The sequence below is a fragment of the Pan paniscus genome, chromosome 4 (assembly GCF_029289425.2).
Source record: "Pan paniscus chromosome 4, NHGRI_mPanPan1-v2.0_pri, whole genome shotgun sequence".
In the NCBI taxonomy this organism is placed as follows: Eukaryota; Metazoa; Chordata; class Mammalia; order Primates; family Hominidae; genus Pan; species Pan paniscus.
The window spans coordinates 6,343,969-6,362,985 of record NC_073253.2 but is presented as its reverse complement, the minus strand read 5'-3'; the positions used below and the strand labels follow the sequence as shown (position 1 = coordinate 6,362,985).

General features: G+C 45.4%; 1 long non-coding RNA gene across 1 annotated transcript in view; it reads left to right on the top strand.

Annotated features, from left to right (window-relative positions):
* LOC103784339 (uncharacterized) overlaps positions 1-16,663 on the top strand; it is a 269,859-nt gene extending 253,196 nt beyond the window's left edge. Inside the window, exons 6-7 of the long non-coding RNA XR_010112169.1 lie at positions 11,593-11,769; positions 14,469-16,663. This is a non-coding gene — a long non-coding RNA (uncharacterized LOC103784339). The remainder of the gene's footprint in view (positions 1-11,592; positions 11,770-14,468) is intronic.
* Positions 16,664-19,017: the final 2,354 nt, after the last annotated feature.

Below are 19,017 nucleotides of genomic sequence, written 5' to 3'. Positions count from 1 at the left end.
GTTGTGGTTGTTGTTGTTTTTGATATGGAGTCTTGCTCTGTCACCCAGGTTGGAGTACAGTGGCGTGATCTCGGCTCACTGCAACCTCTGCCCCCCAGGTTCAAGTGATTCTCCTGCCTCAGCCTCCCGAGTAGCTGGGATTACAGGCACCCACCACAATGCCTGGTTAATTTTTGTATTTTTAGTAGAGACGGGGTTTCACCATGTTGGCTAGGGTGGTCTCAAACTCCTGACCTCAGGTGATCCACCCGCCTCAACCTCCCAAAGTGCTGGGATTACAGGTGTGAGCCACCACACCTGGCTTAGAACAGAACAATTCTTAACAGTTCATAAAGAGCATGGACAGTTCCCTCAAGCCTCCCTCTCTTTTCCTTATTTTCCTGGTCCTAAATGTGTTTGCTCTCTCTGCTTTGATTGTTCTCTTACCTTTATGAAAATTATATAAATAATACATTAAAAATGAATATGAATAAAGAAAGCATTATTCCCCCATTATCTGATGTGTTATCACCTTCTCAACATTCATCTTTTAAATGTATATGTACTTAAAAAAAGTCCCACTCAAGCGTCTTCCCATTGCTCCTCCTTCATCTTAAGAACAATAAGCATGTACAGCAATTACTATGTGCCAGGAATTGTTATAAACTCCTTGGATCCTCAAAGCAACCCTAGGAAGTAGGTGCTACTGTGTTCCCTGTGTTCCCATGAGGAACTGAGGCAAAGTGAGGTGGAGTAAATTGCCTCCGTTCACACAACTTGGAAGTGGCCCAGCAGGGACTTGCATCTGGGCAGACTGGCCCCAGAGGTCATGCTTTTAACCACTAATAACATCTCTTACTCCATCTCATGTCTTGTGAGCCCACACGGAAAACATAAAAAAGTCCAAGGATGTTTAGGTAATGTTTTGAATGATGGCTCTATAACACTGCCCATATGATTCACACCTAGGGACTCTGGACATGCCCGTCCATCAAGGTGGCCCTCAGAGGGTCCATGACAACTGGTCAAGGTTGGTTTGTTACAAACAACACCTTGTTGTTGTTGTTCTTGATGGATGATGTCCCCACTCCCAATCTGTAACAGCAGGGCCAGCACAGAAACGAGACAGCAAATGCTGCTGTGAGAGGATCTTGCCTTCATAAGAGAGGGTTTTTTTCCCACCCTCCACCCAACACTGGGATGGATGCCTTGGAGCTGGTCTGCTAGACCCCATCCCTCAGTGATATTCCCAAACATGTTGAAACCTAACAACCGAACAGGGGGAGCTTTTACTTTGTGTCAAAATGCTCTAGGCACCAATCATTTCTTTGAACCACATGATGGACAAATTGCTTTTGAGCTTCCCTCATGATACTGAGTGTATTTCTTCTGAATGTTGAACTCTTAAGCCCATTACTAAGAAGCCAGCTTTCACCCAAGTCACTCCTGTACAATAGAGTTTTAAAAGCACATGATAAATGATAAAAAGAATAAGAAAACAAATGATTGGAATCATTTACACATTGTATGAAAATATAAATTTAACAAAACCCATGATTTATTTTAGAGAATAAGATTCCAGGTCACCAAATGGAATCATTGATCAATTGGACACCAATCAATTCTAGGTATCTGGCCCCCAGAGTCAATCCCAACTCTAAATTTGCTGTATTGTTAACAAAGAATGTATCTCATTGAGTACAGCAGTACAGGCTACATGCAACCTACAAAATTGTTGTGAGAGTTAAATTAATAACCCTGGGAATGTATACATGCAAGGAGATACACTCAAGTAAACTTGTGGTTGGTTTTACATATTTAAATTTTTTATTTTAGTAGAAATGCCTGTGAAAATGGTCCATGCTGCAATTTAATTTGCATATTTTCTCATCCTAACTACCTCAAGAGTTGACTTTGGACTAGCAGTCTGATAGCAAAACCTTTTATAGAACTCTTTGAGCTGCATGAAAGAAAAAAAAACTAAGTAGATTCAAAGGGATGATAATAATAAATCAGTCCACAAAATAGAGGGTTTTATTAATTTTAGTGGTTTCCTTAGGAAATATTGGTTTACTTCTTGAATAATTGAAAGTTTGCCGAATGCATAATATATGTGTGCATGGCAATGGAATCGGAGGCTCATTTGTATAAGCCACTGAGAGTTGGGATCACTCTGTACAGAAATGACAGAGGAGCCTGATGCTACTGAGCGAGCAGATGCCGGGGGTCCCTAAAGCACAATCTTCTTTTCATTTCTCAAGATGGCGAATGAACCATGTTCATAATTTCTGTATGAATTGTGCTCAGCATGACATTAGGTTGGTGCAAAAGTAATTGTGGTTTCTGTAAGTACTTCTAATGGCAAGAACAACAACTACTTTTGCACCAACCTAATAAAACATGAGAATAAAATATATTGGCATAGTCCTCCCTCTTGCCCTGTTTATGAACAGGGTGATGGCAGATGACTAGGCACACTAGATGCTTCTCCTGAAACATCCTTTCTTTGGGACCCCTGTGCTATTTCTAAGGCATGAATTTGATCATATGCCTCCAATGGTTAAAACCCTGCAAGGCTGAAATTCAAACTCCTTTGTAAGTGCTGTGGACTGACTCGTGTCCTCCCAAATTCATATAGGGTCTTTAGGAAGTAATTTAAATGAGGGCATAAGAGTGGGATCCTAGCCTGACAATATCGGTGTCCTTATAAGAAAAGTGAGAGACAGCAGCACTCCTGCCCCCTGTGTGCACACACAAGGAGAGGCCACTTGAGCACACAGCCAGAAGTCAGCCAACCGTCAGCCAGGAAGAGAACCTTCCCCAGAAACTAAATCTATTTGCTGCTTGACCTTGAACTTCCGGCCTCCAGAATTGTGAGAGAATAAATGCCTTTTGTTGAAGCCCCCCAGCCTGTGGGATTCTGCGAGGCAGGCAGAGCTGACTAAGACAGGAAGGTGCTCAGTCTTCTTCATGATCTGCCTTCTAATGTGTCTTGAGCCCTCTCTCTCCATGGCCTTGTGGAAGCTTCATCTTAGATACTCTGGGCTCTGTGAGGCTCTGGGAATAGACCAAGCTCTCAGGTCTTTCTTTCCTTCCCATCAGGAATGCTTTGTTCTCTTTTCCTCAGCCTTAGCTGAGCTACCACCTCTTCCAGACACCTGCTCAGGCCCACCGTTCTGGTCAGGTGCCTCTCTGTGGGCCCCTCCTGCACCTGAGCACAGGTATAACAGTGCCCTCACTCCACGATGTAACTGTTGGTCTCTGTTCTGTCACCCTTACTAGACCTCGAGTTTCAGAGCAGTGCAATCTACACCTTGCGTTTCTGAAACTCCCTTCCTTCACCCAGAGCTTGGCACACAGTGGGCAATGAGCAGTGTGGAGAGTCATGGTTGACCGAATAAGGAAGGGGCTGATGATATAGGAGACATATGGCTTTGTGCTCTACTTACCTTTGAAGTCAGAGATTGGGCCCCTTACGGAGAAAGGGGATGGGAGGTGAAGGAGGGGCCGCAAGACTGTCCTCTGTTAGCCTGTGTTTCACTACCTGCTACCAGACTGGAGCTGACTCTCTCAAATCCCCCTCCTTGCCCCTCCCTTTACCTCACCTTTCTTTTCAATTCCCTGCCCCTTCCCTTCTCCCTTTCTGGGGATAAAAGCCTTGGAGGAAGTTTTGGCCAGGAGTCAGAGGGGAGGTTTAGAAAGACGAATGTGGTAGGGTGTCCATTCCAGACTCGCGGTGCTGAGATGCTGGACGTGCAGTCTGGCCCTGGAAGACCTGCAAGCAGTGGCAGTGCTGTGAGGTGAACTGCACCCAGGATGGGAGCCCACCCAAGCCAACGGTCCAAGGGGCCAAATTCAAGACAAACCCGTGTGCCAAAGAGACTGGGACGGAGTGAAACATTCAGAAGAAATGAGGTCCCAGCCACCCCCGGCCTGTGGTCCAGGTACACTGACTGTCATGTCTATGGTTCCAGCCTTGGAGAGGCAAAGTTAATTTATCAGAAAATATTTACTCACATCTCCCATGTACCACCTTCTAGGTGCTTAGCAAACCTCAGTGAATGCATGTGACATAGGTCTTGCCTCCTGGGGTGTTACACTCCAGCAGAGGATCCAGAAACATTTCAAAAGATGCAATAACATTTTTTTTTTAAATCTATCTTTTAGAAGAAGAAAAGTCCTGTGGGAAAAGACAGAAGTAGAGCAGAATGAAAGGAAAGTCAAGGCCTGGTCCAGAAGGACTCAGTGAGTTCGGGTTGAAGGAGTGAATAAATTCATCCATCGATGCCCTAAGCCTCTTCAAAGTTACTTGACATTAAATTCCCCATCCTCACAGCCTTCTCTGCTCATCTGCCTCTGCCCTTTGTATCCCTCATCTTCAGCGCAGAAGGAACTCAGTAAATGTTAGATGAATAGATGGACTTTTGCTGTGGGTCCCGAATGAGGGATTCCTCCCATCTCAAGTGGACGTTGCAGTGGAGACTCAGTTCTGAATTCAGAGTCCCCCAGGGTCTCTCCTCATCAATTCAGAAGCCATCCTGCCTCACAGCAGCTTGATCATAAAACACAGCCCAGCCAGCACTGGGCACTTTGACTCACTGTTTTATTAATGGGTTCCTTCTGCAAATATTTATCACCTCCTTTGGGATTTCAGGTAGCTCTAGGCCCTAGTCTGCATTTACTTTGTCCTTGAGAAAGAACAAAAGCTGGGCTTTTCTAGTTGTCCCCTGTGAGAGTGGGGTTCAGATGAATGGTGTGGACAGAAACAGATCATACCATCTCACCCAGGGGACCAACCAACAACCTCCCGAAGAACAGATGAGGGACGTCCTTTGAAAAGTAAGGTCTAGATCAATGTGATTATCTGTGATTCATAGGCCCGCAGAGCCTCACCACCCTCCCTAGGGGCACTGCACATAGTCTTTGCTTGGCTAATGCTTGACGGTTGCTGCCGCAGAGTCAGGTGGATAAGGCAGGGGTTGGTGATGCATGGCCTCCCTTTTGCATTTTGGGACAAGGGACTGTGGCTCAGACGGGGCCCTTGACTTGTGAGAGGCTCACAGCCAGTAGGTGAGAAAGCCAGAATTGGAACCCACCATGCCAGTGGTGGGCACAAACCCCCATAGAAGGTCCTAGCAGGAGACTAGAAGGTAGGCACAGGGAATAGGGCCTCAAGAGATTGCAGGAGAAGAAGGAATATTCCTGAACCCCGGCAGGTCATCAGGAATCCAGAGTCCTGCATACAGAGTGCACACTCAGAGCCTGCTTGTGGGGGCTCGAGGCAGGAGTCCATGTCAGCTGGGAGTGGGGCACTGAGTTGCTTTGGCTTGGTGGAGCTGACCTCCTCGTGGCTGAGCCTTTGTCTGGGGGGAGGCTGCTCAGCAGGCAGCTGAGAAGCTGTGTCTCCACTCATGTAGGTGGGAAAGGGTTGCCCCGACAGCTCATCACTAATCTTAAGGCCCACTGGAGGCCTAAATGTAGCTTCTTGGGACAAGATGCTGTCCCATAACTTGATTCTAATGGTGGGACAAAATGGAGCGAAGCTATTATTCTTTTTTTAAAACAGCTATGCCATATGTGAAATATACATAAAATAGATGTGCGTCTCTGTGTGTGTATCCAGCACATACTTAGATAATATGTGAGTTCTGTCTCCTCACCTGACGTCCCATTGTGCAACGGGATATAAAGTTAAAACTGCTTGCCTTCTCCTCACCCCCACTCCCCAGGCCCAGAGGAAAACTATCTTAACAGACTTTTCTCTGTGTGTGTACTTTCCATAACCAGGGCTTCTCTTAATACAAATCTGGATATCCACAGGAAGTGCCCGCTAAATAGCAGACGACAATATGCTAGGGGGATTCCCACTAAGTCAATGACGTGTTTGTGGGGAATTCTATAGCAGCACAAAGGTTATTATAGAGAGGCACTTTGACTGGAAATCTGAAATACATGAAACCTGAAATCGTGAAGAGCCTGGCTCAGGGTGGCGGGCAGGTAAGAAGGCAGACGGCCCCTTGCTGCTAGCCTTGAGAGGAGCTGATATTTATAATGAACGTACTATACTTTATGCTCATTATAAATACCAGCTCCCTATGACCTTGAGATGGCAGATGGGGAAACAGGCACCAGGGAGTCTGAGGGCTCATCTAGGGCCCCACACTGGGGCAGAGACAACCCTGGGGCTCAACACGGCTATGTGCACGCACCTCCTCTCATGCCCCGGGGGTCACTGAAGCCCTGTACTCTCTGGGCCAGAGGCCTTGGAATGAGTGGCAGCCCAGAGGTGGGAACTCTATGATCTGGGGGCTGTGAAGGAACAGCCCAAATCCATCACACCTTGGCAAAGCGGGCAGGTGGGGAGCATTCTTGTAGCAATGGCCTCTCTACACCTAATGCAGACGCTCTGTTCCAAGGAGTAGAAAGCAAGAACATGGCACATCTGAGTGCACAGCGACACAGAGGAATGTGCTCTTTCTCTCACTGGGACTAGCATTCTGGGCCTGGAAAGGCTGGATTTGACCTCATGAGCAGGGAGGCAAATGTAAAGCTGCTTCCCTCCCCTCCCGGTGCCGTGGCGCGCTGCTACAGTGCAGGGAGCAATAAACAGCACCGGGAGAATGACTGGCAGCTGCTTCCCCACCAATCTTGAAATTACTCCCAATCAAAGAGTGTGAACCGCAGAGATAAAGCTGTTGTGAAACATGAACCGGCCCGTGGCTGCCTGCCTGCTTAAGCTCTTTGTTTTTTTGTTTTTGTTTTTGTTTTTTTGAAATGGAGTCTCGCTCTGTCACCAAGGCTGCAGTGCAGTGGCGCCATCTCCACTCACTCCAACGTCCACCTCCCTGGTTCAAGTGATTCTCCAGCCTCAGCCACCTGAGTAGCTGGGATTACAGGTGTGCGTTACCACGCCTGGCTAATTTTTGTATTTTTAGTAGAGACGGGGTTTCACCATGTTGGCCAGGCTGGTCTCGAACTCCTGACCTCTGGTGATCTGTCCGTCTCGGCCTCCCAAAGTGCAGGGATTACAGGCATGAGCCACCGCACCTGGCCTTAAGCTCTTTTCAATGTTTAATTCTTCTATTTTCTTTGGGCCATGTGCTTTTACCAGCTAAGTGATCTGCATAGGCTCCTAATGCAGTGCAGCTCTTGGTGAGCAGGAAGAGGCTTAAACTGAATGTCTTCAAAGAGCTGCTGTGATCTCCGCGTGGTGTCCTTGTGGTGGCCAGAGTAATTATCCACTCAGCCCTGACAGTGGGGTGAACCCAAGCTTGGCCTGCTCTGAGCAGACCCTGGGAACGATTATGAGTGGGCGTTACCTTCACATGATACAGTGGTGGGTGGGAAGCATGGTGGGAAGTGAGCCTGAGTTAATTTGCTAACCATATGCATCATGCATATGGTTGAGTCGTGACTATTCTTCAGGTTGACCTCGTAAAGTGGCATTTCAGCCACGGCCGATGGACTCTTACCTTATCTGAGGGTGCAGAACACCCCTCAGCATGTACCCCTCCTGCTCTAGTCCCACACCCCGCCTGCTGATTCTCACAGCCCTCATCACGCAGGCATTGAGGATTCTCTGTCCCAACTAACCTGCATGCTCTGCAAAACAGGCACCAACCAGGTTTTGTTCATCCACACGGCTCAGGTTATGCACAGATACCAGTGCTCAATAAATGAAGTCTGAGTGAATAATGTCTCAGTCATCCACCATATTTCAGTCCCTCCTTGGCTGCCTCTCTACCCCAGCCACAGAGGCTTCTGCCCACGACATCACCACCCCAGTTAGTGTCTAGAAAGTGTCTTATTTAATTCCTTTATTATTTTGCATTTTACAAAGTATTTCTCATTATTTGCAGAGTGATGCAAAGTGAATCTGAGCTCTCCTAAATGGAAAGACTAAGGGAAGAGCTCATCTCATACTTTGTGGGCTTGGTGTTTCAATCCACGTGAGGACATGATTGCAAACACTGCCCGGAAAGCAGGTGGACCTCATGCTCAGGCCGCTTTATTCAGGTTTCCCACGGTGGCACTATTCACATTTAGAGCTGCGTCTATCTTTGTTATTGGGGGAGCCCTGTGCCCCATAGGATGTTCAGTGGCAACCTGGCCTCTACCAGCTTATGCCACTAGCAGCCTCCTCTAGGACAAATGGCAACCAAAAATGTCTCCAGATACTGTTTATCACCCCCCAGTAGGGCAAAATAGTGCCAGGTTGCCAACCAAGACTTCAATGTGGTGGTGGAGGAACACGCCTCTCGCCAAGAGTGCCAGTGTTGATGGGTTCAGCAGACACTTCCGTCAGAGCAAGTCTGCTGCACACCTTCTGGCAATGGGAACTTATGAGAAAACATATTAATCTGTGATGATTTGAAAATATTTAATATGTTATTACCATTTGTGGATCAGAGCATCTTGTACTTCCTAAACTTTTTGCAATTATAGCCCAAGCAACTCTTCCAGCCCAACTTGAGTCTGAGATGGTTATCACAAATGTGCCCATTATGTGGATGGAAAAACCAAGCCCTGGAAGGGTTGAGAGGCAGGAGCAAGGCTGAGACAGTATGGCACTGGAACACAGGCCTTTTAAGCCCTAAGCTCTACAAAACCATTAGATTTTGTTGCTTCAACATTTCTTTTCTGGGGAGTAATTTGGCTGATTTTATTGGAATCTCCTGCCAGCCATGTGGTTATTACACTCTTGTTGCTTCTATAGACTGTCTACCAGATAGCTAGGTTTAGGGAATCCTGCCCCTGAAACGGGTCCACCTAATCCAGGACGCCTTGCAGGTTCTGGCTGGGTGGTGTGCTTGTTTCTATCACTGAAAAGAAACAATTAGACTCACTCGGGGGACCTGAATCTCAGAATTTCTTTGCTTTTGCAAAGGCATGGCACTATTTTTGGATGGCTGCAGATGCAAACAAGGGCTTTGGCAGGCAGAGGTGGGCCCAGCTGGGGAGACGATGCAGTTAACAGAATGTCATTGTGGAGACAGTGTTGGTTACCCTAGCTGCTGCAGGTTTGGGTAGACTCACAGCTAGCAACGGGCCAGGAAGTTTGGGAAACATCATCAGGCTGTTCTGGAAATGCTAATGAGCCCCTGCTCAGCTGTTGCTTTACCTGTCTGTTTGATGAGACGTGTGGGTGGGCATTGCGCTTCCCAGGAAAGAAAGCAATAACCCAGGCTGAAAACCTGGGCACTAATAAAATGCATCCAGAGGAGATGATGATGGCTTTATGTAGGAGTCATGAGGTCTTGGCAACAGCAAAAACAAGAGAAAGTGAGTTGGTAATGGGATGATCAATTTCACACTAAAGTACACAACAAACCCAAATTAAAGTCCGTGTTCAGGAGCCAGCAGAGGCATTGTGCTGACTGTAATTGTGGCTTCCATTAAATCACCCTCTTTGTCTTCCAGCTTCACTGCTAGGACTTCTACCTCCAAGTACAATAATGCCCCACATTGCATGGAAGGTGCAGTCAGCTGTAGTTCTCAGTACCTTTAATTACCAAAGGTAGGAGGGTCTGCAACAGCATGGGAGAATTTCTCAGAAACTGCTACTAGTATCATCTATTTAACAAACAAGTCAGCTGTCACCTGTTTTTAGGTTTAGCCACTGCCTTCTCACACATCTGCATCCCAAATAGACCCTGTGGTGTAACTGAATTTAGATCCTTTCCTCTTGAGCAGTGTATGAGTTTCCCGAGGTTGCCATAACAAATTACCACAAATGTGGTGGCTTAAAACAGCAGAAATTTGTTTTCTGGCAGTTTTGGAAGCTGGAAGTCTGACCTCAAGGTATCAGGAAGGCTGCGCTCCCACTGAAGGTTCTAGGGGAGGATTCTTCCTTCTCTCTTCCAGCTTCTGGTGGCTGCAGACGTTGGCTTGTGGCTGCGTGGCTCCTGTCTCTGCCTCCATCTTCACATGAACTTCCCTTCTCTGTGTGTCTCTTCAAAGAACACCTGCTATTGGTAGCCGGGTGTGGTGGCGTGCGCCTGTACTCTCAGCTACTCGGGAGGCTGAGGCATGAGAATCGCTTGAACCCGAGAGTAAGAAGTTGCAGTCAGCTGAGATCATGCCACTGCACTCCAGCCTGGGGGACATAGCAAAACACCATAAAAACAAAACAAAACAAAACAAAACAAAAACCTGCTATTGGATTTAGGGTCCACCCCGATAATCCAGGATGAGTTCTTCTGAGTTCTTCACCTAGAGATCCTTCACTCCGTTCTTTACTCTGCTGTAGACTGAATGTGTATGTCCCCCTAAAATTCATTATTTGAAATCCTAACCCCAAATGTGATGGTATTAGGAGGTGGGGCCCTTGGGGGGCGATTAGTTCATGAGGACAGAGCCCTTGAGAACGGGATTAGTGCTTTTATAAAAGAGGTCTGAGGGAGCTTGGTTGCTCCCTCCACCATATGAAGACAAAACAACAAGTCGGCCATCTGTGAACCTGGAAAGTGGCCCTCACCAGACACCAAACCTGCCAGCAACTTCTTGCATTTCCCAGCCTCCAGATCTGTAAAAAATAATTTTCCATTGTTTATACATTGCCCAGTTTGTGGTATTTTGTTATAATAGCACAAACGGAGTAAGACATCCATGGATGTGACCCTTTTTCCAAATAAGGTCACATTCAGCGGTTCTAGGGGTTAGGAGGTGGAAATATATTTTGGGGGCCATCATTCAGGCCACGACAAGCAATGATGCATCTGAAAGGCCTGGTGTGGGAGAAGGGGTCACTACTTACTTGTGCTTCTTTTTGTGCAATGCACTATCATTTCTGGCCTGTGGATCTATAGTCATCAAGCCTGGGAGGGTGTGGCTGGCTACATCGCCTCTCATGTCTCTGCTGAAGGGCCTTCATGTTTCAGAGGAGTCTTTCATCATGTTGGGGATCAACTCAAAGCTGTTGTCTGGACAGAGGTGGGTGGAAAGACAGCAGAGGTCCAGCAGGTGTGAAATGACCTATGGGCAGGCGGATTTGCCCACATCTCCTCGGAGCACGGGGTCAGTCTGGGAACACAGATGCCTGCATGTAGAGTGCTGTGTCAGGATCTGTGGCCTCCCCTCAGGGTGTTGAATGTCTTTGACACCTGCAAGGGGAGGAGGGAGCTATAGTCATCAAAGAGAAAGTGGAGGCTCAGCAGATGCTGAATGAGTATGATGCCTGCGGAGTCTGTTATTCCCAGGTTTCCTAAGCCGTGTGCTGCTGAGGCCTGAAGGGAGGCAGGGATATAAAGAATGGACATGAACTGGTCCCCAGATGGAACTCTCTGCTCTGTCGGTCTCTGGGCTTCCTCGTTTAATCAGGAGACAGTTGGGAGAATGCAAGACTTCTGTGAGCCTATGAAAACATAGGCCTCAGTAATGGGGCAGCTAGGGAGTTCCAGGTCCCAGTCTCCTGGTCAGCACCTGTAAAGATCCATGCTTTCCTCCTGGTCTTGTGGATTGACTTCCTATCAGGATTTCTGAGCCTAGAGTCTCTCCTGAGGAATTTCCAAAGCCTACAACTCAACGGCATATCATTAGCTGATCTTAACCTGCTACTACTATGTTGGGCTCAAGTGACTGCTTTCCTTTTACAATCATTGTCTCCTTTGACAGATGAGAAAATTGAGGCACAGAGAGCTCAAGAAGCTTGCTCCCAATCACAGAGCTGATAAGTAGCAGATCCAAGATGCAAATCCAGGTGATGTGCCCCCAAGGCTCACACTCCCAGCTGCTGCACACAGAACCTCAGAAGCCCATGCTTCTGGCACAGTTGTGCTGCAATGAGTTTGTGTGAGTAAGAGTTCTGAGAATTTCTTTATTTCTTTCAAATTCTCCATGCTTTTTTGAGCGGTAGATGGTATTTTATATAATGAATACACAGTAAATGTTGAATCAAAATTAATTAATTACAGCATGAATGAGGCTAATTATGTAATTTATCATAGTCATAGATTTTCTATATTTCAAATAAAGATGATAGAATTTGCTGCCTTATAGCCTTAAATATAAGATGAGAAATGTAAATCCCAGCTCAAGTGCAATGGGCTTGCTGGAGAACCCAAGGGGGAGAGAATGAGGCTGCCATTTGTGACTGTCACTGAGCACATTCAGCTGAATTCCAGGGACAAGTGTGATTCTATTTTGGGGTCCAGGAAGAGGCTATTTTGAACCTTCAGATCTGGGTTGCCTCCTCCCTTCTCACTGCAGCATCAGCTCTCAAGATAATCGTGGCATCAGACACATGGAGATGTTAACCCTACTGCAAGAATCCAACTCATTAGTGAGGCCACCAATTCCACTGAAAACCCTGGATGCCCTTTTCCAGGAAGCATCTGCCTCTCATGAAATAACTCTCTCCTCCTTCTTTCCTTCCCTCCCTCACCATCCCGACCCACACCCGATTTCCCAGATAGACTTCTTTCAAAGAACTTTCTGTGTCATTCTGTTCATAATGTAAAGAAAAATAAATTAAAATAGGACTACTTCTTTTGTCCCAGAGATTAGTCTATAAAGATTGGCCTTTGTAACATGAAGAAAGGACAGAGCTCATGAAAAGTTCAAAAGAGGTGATTCCCATATGAGCTAAAATTTTTAAAAGTCATGCAGTGGGGAGGGCCATATGATGGGAAAGTTCATGGGGTGGGAGGTCCAGGGAGTGGGAGATCCATGTGGTGGGAGGTCCAGGGAGTGGGAGGTCCATGGGGTGGGGAGGTCCATGGGGTGGGAAGGTCCATGGATTTGGAGGTCTATGTGGTGGGAGGTCCATGGGGTGGGAAGGTCCATGGGGTGGGAAGGTCCATGGGGTGGGGAAGGTCCATGGGGTGGGAAGGTCCATGGGGTGGGGAAGGTCCATGGGGTGGGAAGGTCCATGCAGTGGGGAGGTCCATGGAGAAGGAAGGTCCATGGGTTGGGGAGGTCCATGTGGTGGGGAGGTCCATGGAGTGGGAAGGTCCATGGGGTGGGGAGGTCCATGGGATGGGGAGGTCCATGGAGTGGGAAGGTCTATGGGGTGGGAGGTTCCTGGGGTGGGAGGTTTATAGAGTCAGGAGGCCCATGGAGAGGGAGGTCTATGAGTGGGGAGGTCCATGGAGAGGGAGATCCATGGGTGGGAAGGGTCCATGGAGTTGGAAGTTCCCTGGGGTGGAAGGACCCTGGGGTGGGAGGTCCATGTGGTGGGAGGTCCATGGAGTGGGAGATCCATGGGGTGGGAGGTCCATGTGGTGAGAAGTCCATGGGGAGGCCCATGGAGCTGGAAGATCCCTTAGGTGGGGAGGTCCATGTGGTGGGAGGTCCATGTAATGGGAATGTCCATGGGGTGGGATGGTCCATGAAGTGGGGAGATTCATGTAGTGGGAAGGTCCATGGGGTGGGAGGTCCATGGGGTGTAGAGGTAGATGGGTGGGGAGGTCCCTGCAGTGGGGGATTTATGTGATAAGGGAGGTTCATGGGATGGGGAAATCCCTGGGGCAAGTGGGAGGTCCATGGAATAGGGAGGTTCCTGGGATGGGGAAGTCCATGGGGTGAGAAGGAGGTCCCTGGGGTGAGTGGGAGGCCCTGGGGTGTGGAGGTCCCCGGGGTGGGAGGCCCACAAGATGGGGTGATCCTTTACTGATAGCCTCTCTGGTCCTTGGTGTTTCCTGAAGCTCCAGGCAAGGAGCCGAAAAGCGGGGCAGGGTATCTCAGCACATGGAAGGGGAAGGGCTGCCCTGTGCTCTGCTGTCGTTAGCCTTCCTCTCCAGCATGTCTCGTCACCAGGGAGCATATTTATTGACAGAGAAGATGATTGAGAAAAACAGGAACCATCTTTCTTTCTCAACTTCCACTCAAATATATTTATTGAGATTTGTGATACATTAAAAAGAAAAATAATATTTAAAATTAAAATTTCACTGGTCGCATAGTATATAATTTGTCTTTTGGAAACCTCAAAAAAGACATCTTTAGCCAAAAAACCCAAACAACCTGGGATAATTACTGTTGACCATCCAGGGTTTATCTTTCAATCCCTTATCAATGTGATTAAAAAATAGGTCAAATTGCAATTGTCTTTTTTTTTGTCTTTTCTCAGCTCAGTGGAAGTTTATATAATAAAATCTCTAGTGGTGAGTGTACAATTTGATGAGTTTGACAAAAATATATAGTCATGTAACCATCAGCACAATCATGATATAAAACATTATATTCAGCCCCAAAAGTTTTTCTGTACCACTTAGCTGTCAATCCCTTTCCCAAGCCTCCAACACCTGACAAACGCGGATCCATTTTCTATCACCATAGTTTTGCCTTTTCCAGATTGCCTTGTAAGCATAATAGTATGTAGCCTTTTGTATCTGGCTGGTTTCACTTAGCATAATGCTTTGAAGATTCATCCATATTGCAGCGTATAGCAGTAACTTACTATTTTTTATTATCGAGTAGTATCTCATTGTATGGAGTTCTATAATATGCTTATCCACTTTCTGATTGATGGACACTTGGGTTCTTTTCAGATGCTGGCTATAATGAATAATGCTGCTAAGAATAAACAAACAAATCTTTACATGGACATATGTATTTATTTCTCTTGGGTAACTACCTGGGAGTGGAATTGCTAATGTCTTATGGTAAGTGTGCATTTAACTTGGTGGGATACTGCCAATCTGTTTCCTAAAATGGCAGTGCCATTTCCCAACCCGTCAGCAATGTAGGAGAATTTTGGTTGCTCCAAATTGTTGAATCACTTGATATTGTCAGTCTTTGTAATTTTAGTCACTCTGGTTTAATTTACATTTTGCTAACGACCAAAAATGACAAGCGTCTTTTCATGTATGTATTTGCTATATGCATATACTCTTTGGTGAAGTGTTTGTCCAAATATTTTGGCTAATTTAAAAAAACTGAGGTATTGGGCAGGCCTGGTGGCTTATGCCTGTAATTCTAGCACTTTTGGAGGCCGAGGCAGGCGGATCATGAGGTCAGGAGCTTGAGACCAGCCTGACCAGCATGGTGAAACCCTGTCTCTACTAAAAATACAAAAAATTAGCCAGGTGTGGTGGCAGGTACCTGTAATCCCAGTTACTCGGGAGACTGAGGCAGGAGAATCACTTGAATCCAGGAGGTGGAGGTTGCAGTGAGCTGAGACTGCACAACTGCACTCCAGCCTGGGCAACATACCAAGTGTCCATCTCAAAACAAAAACAAAAACAAAAATAAACAACAAAAAAAACCCCTGAGGTTCTTCCTAATTATTGAATTAAAAATGTATGTGTTACATTCTGAATAGAAATACTTTACTGAATATATGTTACTCAAATATTTTATCTCATATAATATTGTGGTTTGCCTTTTCATTTTCTTAATGGTGTCTGCTGTAGTCTAAATGTGTTCCCCAAAAACCATGTGTTGGGAACTTAATCCCCAATGCAGTAGTATTGGGAGATGGGGACTTTTGGCAGGTGTTTTGGTCATGAGGGCTTGGCCTTCAGGAACAGATCAATGCCTCTATAAGAAAGGCCTTCAGGAGGGGATTGGTTCTTACTTGCTCTTTTGCCTTCTGCCACGTGAGGATGCAGCAAGAAGGCCCTCACTAGACGCCACACCTGGATCTTAGGCTTCCCAGCCTCCAGAATGTAAGAAATAAATTTCTGTTTTTTATAATTTATCCATTGAATTAGGCTGTTCTTGCATTGCTATAAAGAAATAACTAAGACTGGCTAATTTATAAAGAAAAGAGATTTAATTGGCTCATGGTTCTGCAGGCTGTACAGGAAGCATGGTGTGCTCAGCTTCTGGGGAGGCCTCAGGAAGCTCACAATCATGGTGGGAAGCATAGGAAGAGCAGGCATGTCACATGGCCACAGCAGGAACAAGAGAAAGATGGGAGAGGTGCCACACTTTTAAACAACGAGATCTTGTGAGGACACACTTACTATTGCAAAGACAGCACTAAGAGCATGATGCTAACCCATTCATGGGAAATCTGCCCCATGATCCATCACCTCCCACGAGGCCCCACTGCCAACACTGGGGATTACAATTTGACATGAGATTTGGGTGACGACCCAGATCCAAACCCTGTCACCTGTTCTCAGGTATTCTGTTATGGTAACACAAATCAGAAGAAGATAGTGGCTTTTGGAGCATGAAAGTTTTAAATTATCATGATGTTTAATGTAGTTTGTGCTTCCTATGCCTTATTTTTAAAATCCTTGCTTTTCCTGAGGTTGCAAAGTTTTTCTCTATGTTTCCTTCTATAAGTTTTATAGTTGTAGCTATTATTGTTAAGCCTATTATCCTTTTTGAGTTAGTTTTTTTAATGGTATTGGTTTAGGTCCAGGTTTATTTATTTTTAGTATAGATGTCCAAGTGTTCTCTCACCATTTGTTGAAAAATGTATCCACTTCCCATATGGAATTACCTTGGCATCTTGTTGAAAATAAATTTCACATATATGCATGTCCTGTTTCTGGACTTTTTCTTTGGTTCCATTGTTCTATATGTTTATATGTATGTGAATGCTGTCCAGCTACTATAAATTTATAGTCAGTCTTTTAAGTAGTGTGGACTATCGAATTTTGTTCTTTTTCAACATTGTTTGGCTTTTCTACGTTATTTGTATTTTCATGTAAATTTTTGAATTAGCTTATCAACTCTACAAATAATCCTGCTGGGTTTTGATTGGAGTTATATTAAATCTATAGATCAACTTATGTATAATTGCCTACTTACTATGTTGAGTCTTCTGATTTGTGGACATGGTATATGTCTCCATTTATTGGGGTTCTACTTACTTCTGTCAGCTAATATTTTGTATTTTTTAGTGTACAGATCTTGAACTTTTTTGATAAATTTTTCTTTATATATTTCATATTTTGATGCATTTGTAAATGGTATTATATTATTTTATCAATTATATCTATGTTTCATTATTAGTACACAAAATTCAATTAATTTTTATATTGCAGTATCCTGCAGCCTTGTTTGGAAGATTCATTAATATTTTCCAAATAAAAGACCTTTTTTTTTTCATTTTATGTTACTAGTATTTCTTTTTTAAAATTTTTTTTATTATTCTTTAAGTTTTAGGGTACATGTGCACAACGTGCAGGTTTGTTACATATGTATACATGTGCCATGTTGGTGTGCTGCACCCATTAACTGGTCATTTAGCATTAGGTATATCTCCTAATGCTATCCCTCCCCCCTCCCCTGTTGGGTGATGTCTGTTTGTTTTTTGTCTTTTCTTTTAATAAAAAAATGAAAAATCTTTGCTTTAAAGTGCAGAACTTCAGTGTTCCCGAGAAGAAGAGAATGAGTTATTTTTCCCCTATGGACATAAAAGGAATGGCAGGAATTAGCATTTTAAGAAGTCTCAATACCTGATCATTCAGATCAAAGCACAGTGTCTTGCAAAGGTGCCTCTTTCCTTGCTTCATTCATTCTACACCCAGTTGGCATGATCGGAATAGAACAGGGAGACGGAAGAGAGCAATAACAGATGGGAGGAGAAGAGCAACAATAGAAAGAAACCCTGTTCTGCCTTCATTCGGATTCTCTAAAGAAGGAAATCCTGGGTGCTTTCCAAGCCGCTTTCCAGGGCACTGCATGTGTCCCAGGCAGCCAAGTCCTGCTCCCACCCCTTGGATTTGAAGCCCCACACTTGTCAGGGAGGTTCTACAAAGTAGCCACAGACAAAAGGTGATATGGCCTGCAGCCAGCTTCCTGCAGGGAGGAAACCCTATCAGCTTAACGGGAGCAAAGACTATGTAATCCCAAATAATGGACTGAATATTCACATGTCAAGGGAGAAGGGATTTAGAAAAAGGAATTAGGAAGTCAAAATTTGTCAAATTTTAACTGAGCACTGAGCTGGAGAAAGAAAGGCTACTTGTGGCATTGACAGGTGCCTCAGTCACTGGAACCGTGCACTGCTCCTGTGTTGAGGAAACCTCACCCCATCCCACTCCCTCCTCCCCACTCCCCAACCAGAGCGATCTCCCAAAGTGTGGACCCAGAGTACAAGGGCGTAGGAAGGGAAGAATGTATGGGAACTTCTGTTGACATCCCTCTTTTACTTTTCATGTTAGCGTTTCTTTTATAGCATCTGTAGCACATTAATATAACAGTGTAGACACAAATGCAACACACACACATATTACTGTACATGGTCAAGGTATGTTGTATTGATGTGGAATGTCATGAAAAAGTGTGTAAACATGTGGTCTTGAGAAAGCGTTCAATTATATGCTTAGATCTGGTTTCTGAGCCTGTGTTTACCAGCATATTTGGGATTTTACATGTGCTGTGATACTGAAAAGAAAGCCTGTCCATTGTTCAATTCCCACCTGTGAGTGAGAACATGCAGTGTTTGGTTTTTTGTCCTTGCGATAGTTTGCTGAGAATGATGGTTTCCACCTTCATCCATGTCCCTACAAAGGACATGAACTCATCATTTTTTATGGCTGCATAGTATTCCATGGTGTATATGTCCCACAGGAAGGGGAACATCACACACTGGGGCCTGTTGTGGGGTTGGGGGAGCGGGGAGGTATAACATTAGGAGATATACCTAATGTTAAATGACAAGTTAATGGGTGCAGCACACCAACATGGCACACGTATACATATGTAACAAACCTGCACGTTGTGCACATGTACCCTAAAACTTAAGGTATAATAATTAAAAAAAGGGGTGGGGGAGAAAGAAAAAGAAGAAATTCTGTCCAAAGCTGATGACCATACTTTGGGCTGTGGTGGTCTTGCCAAGGAGACCTGTCCCTGAGAGAGGCCCGGCATGACAGAACCAGCCAGCCCCTCTCACCTGCACAACACTTGCTTTTGTAGAGACTTTATTTTACCTTTACCTTCAGGTGTTTCTCTGAACTTTTCCCAAGCAGAAAAGCATCTGCATGGTGCTACCCTGGGCCATCCCAGGGAGATTTCCTCTAGAGAATCCAGAATAAAATGTTTCCTCAGGTACAAGCCAACCCCTGTTGCCATTCTGACCACCTATTGATGTGTAACAAACCTCTGCAAAACATTAAGCAACAATGTTATTAT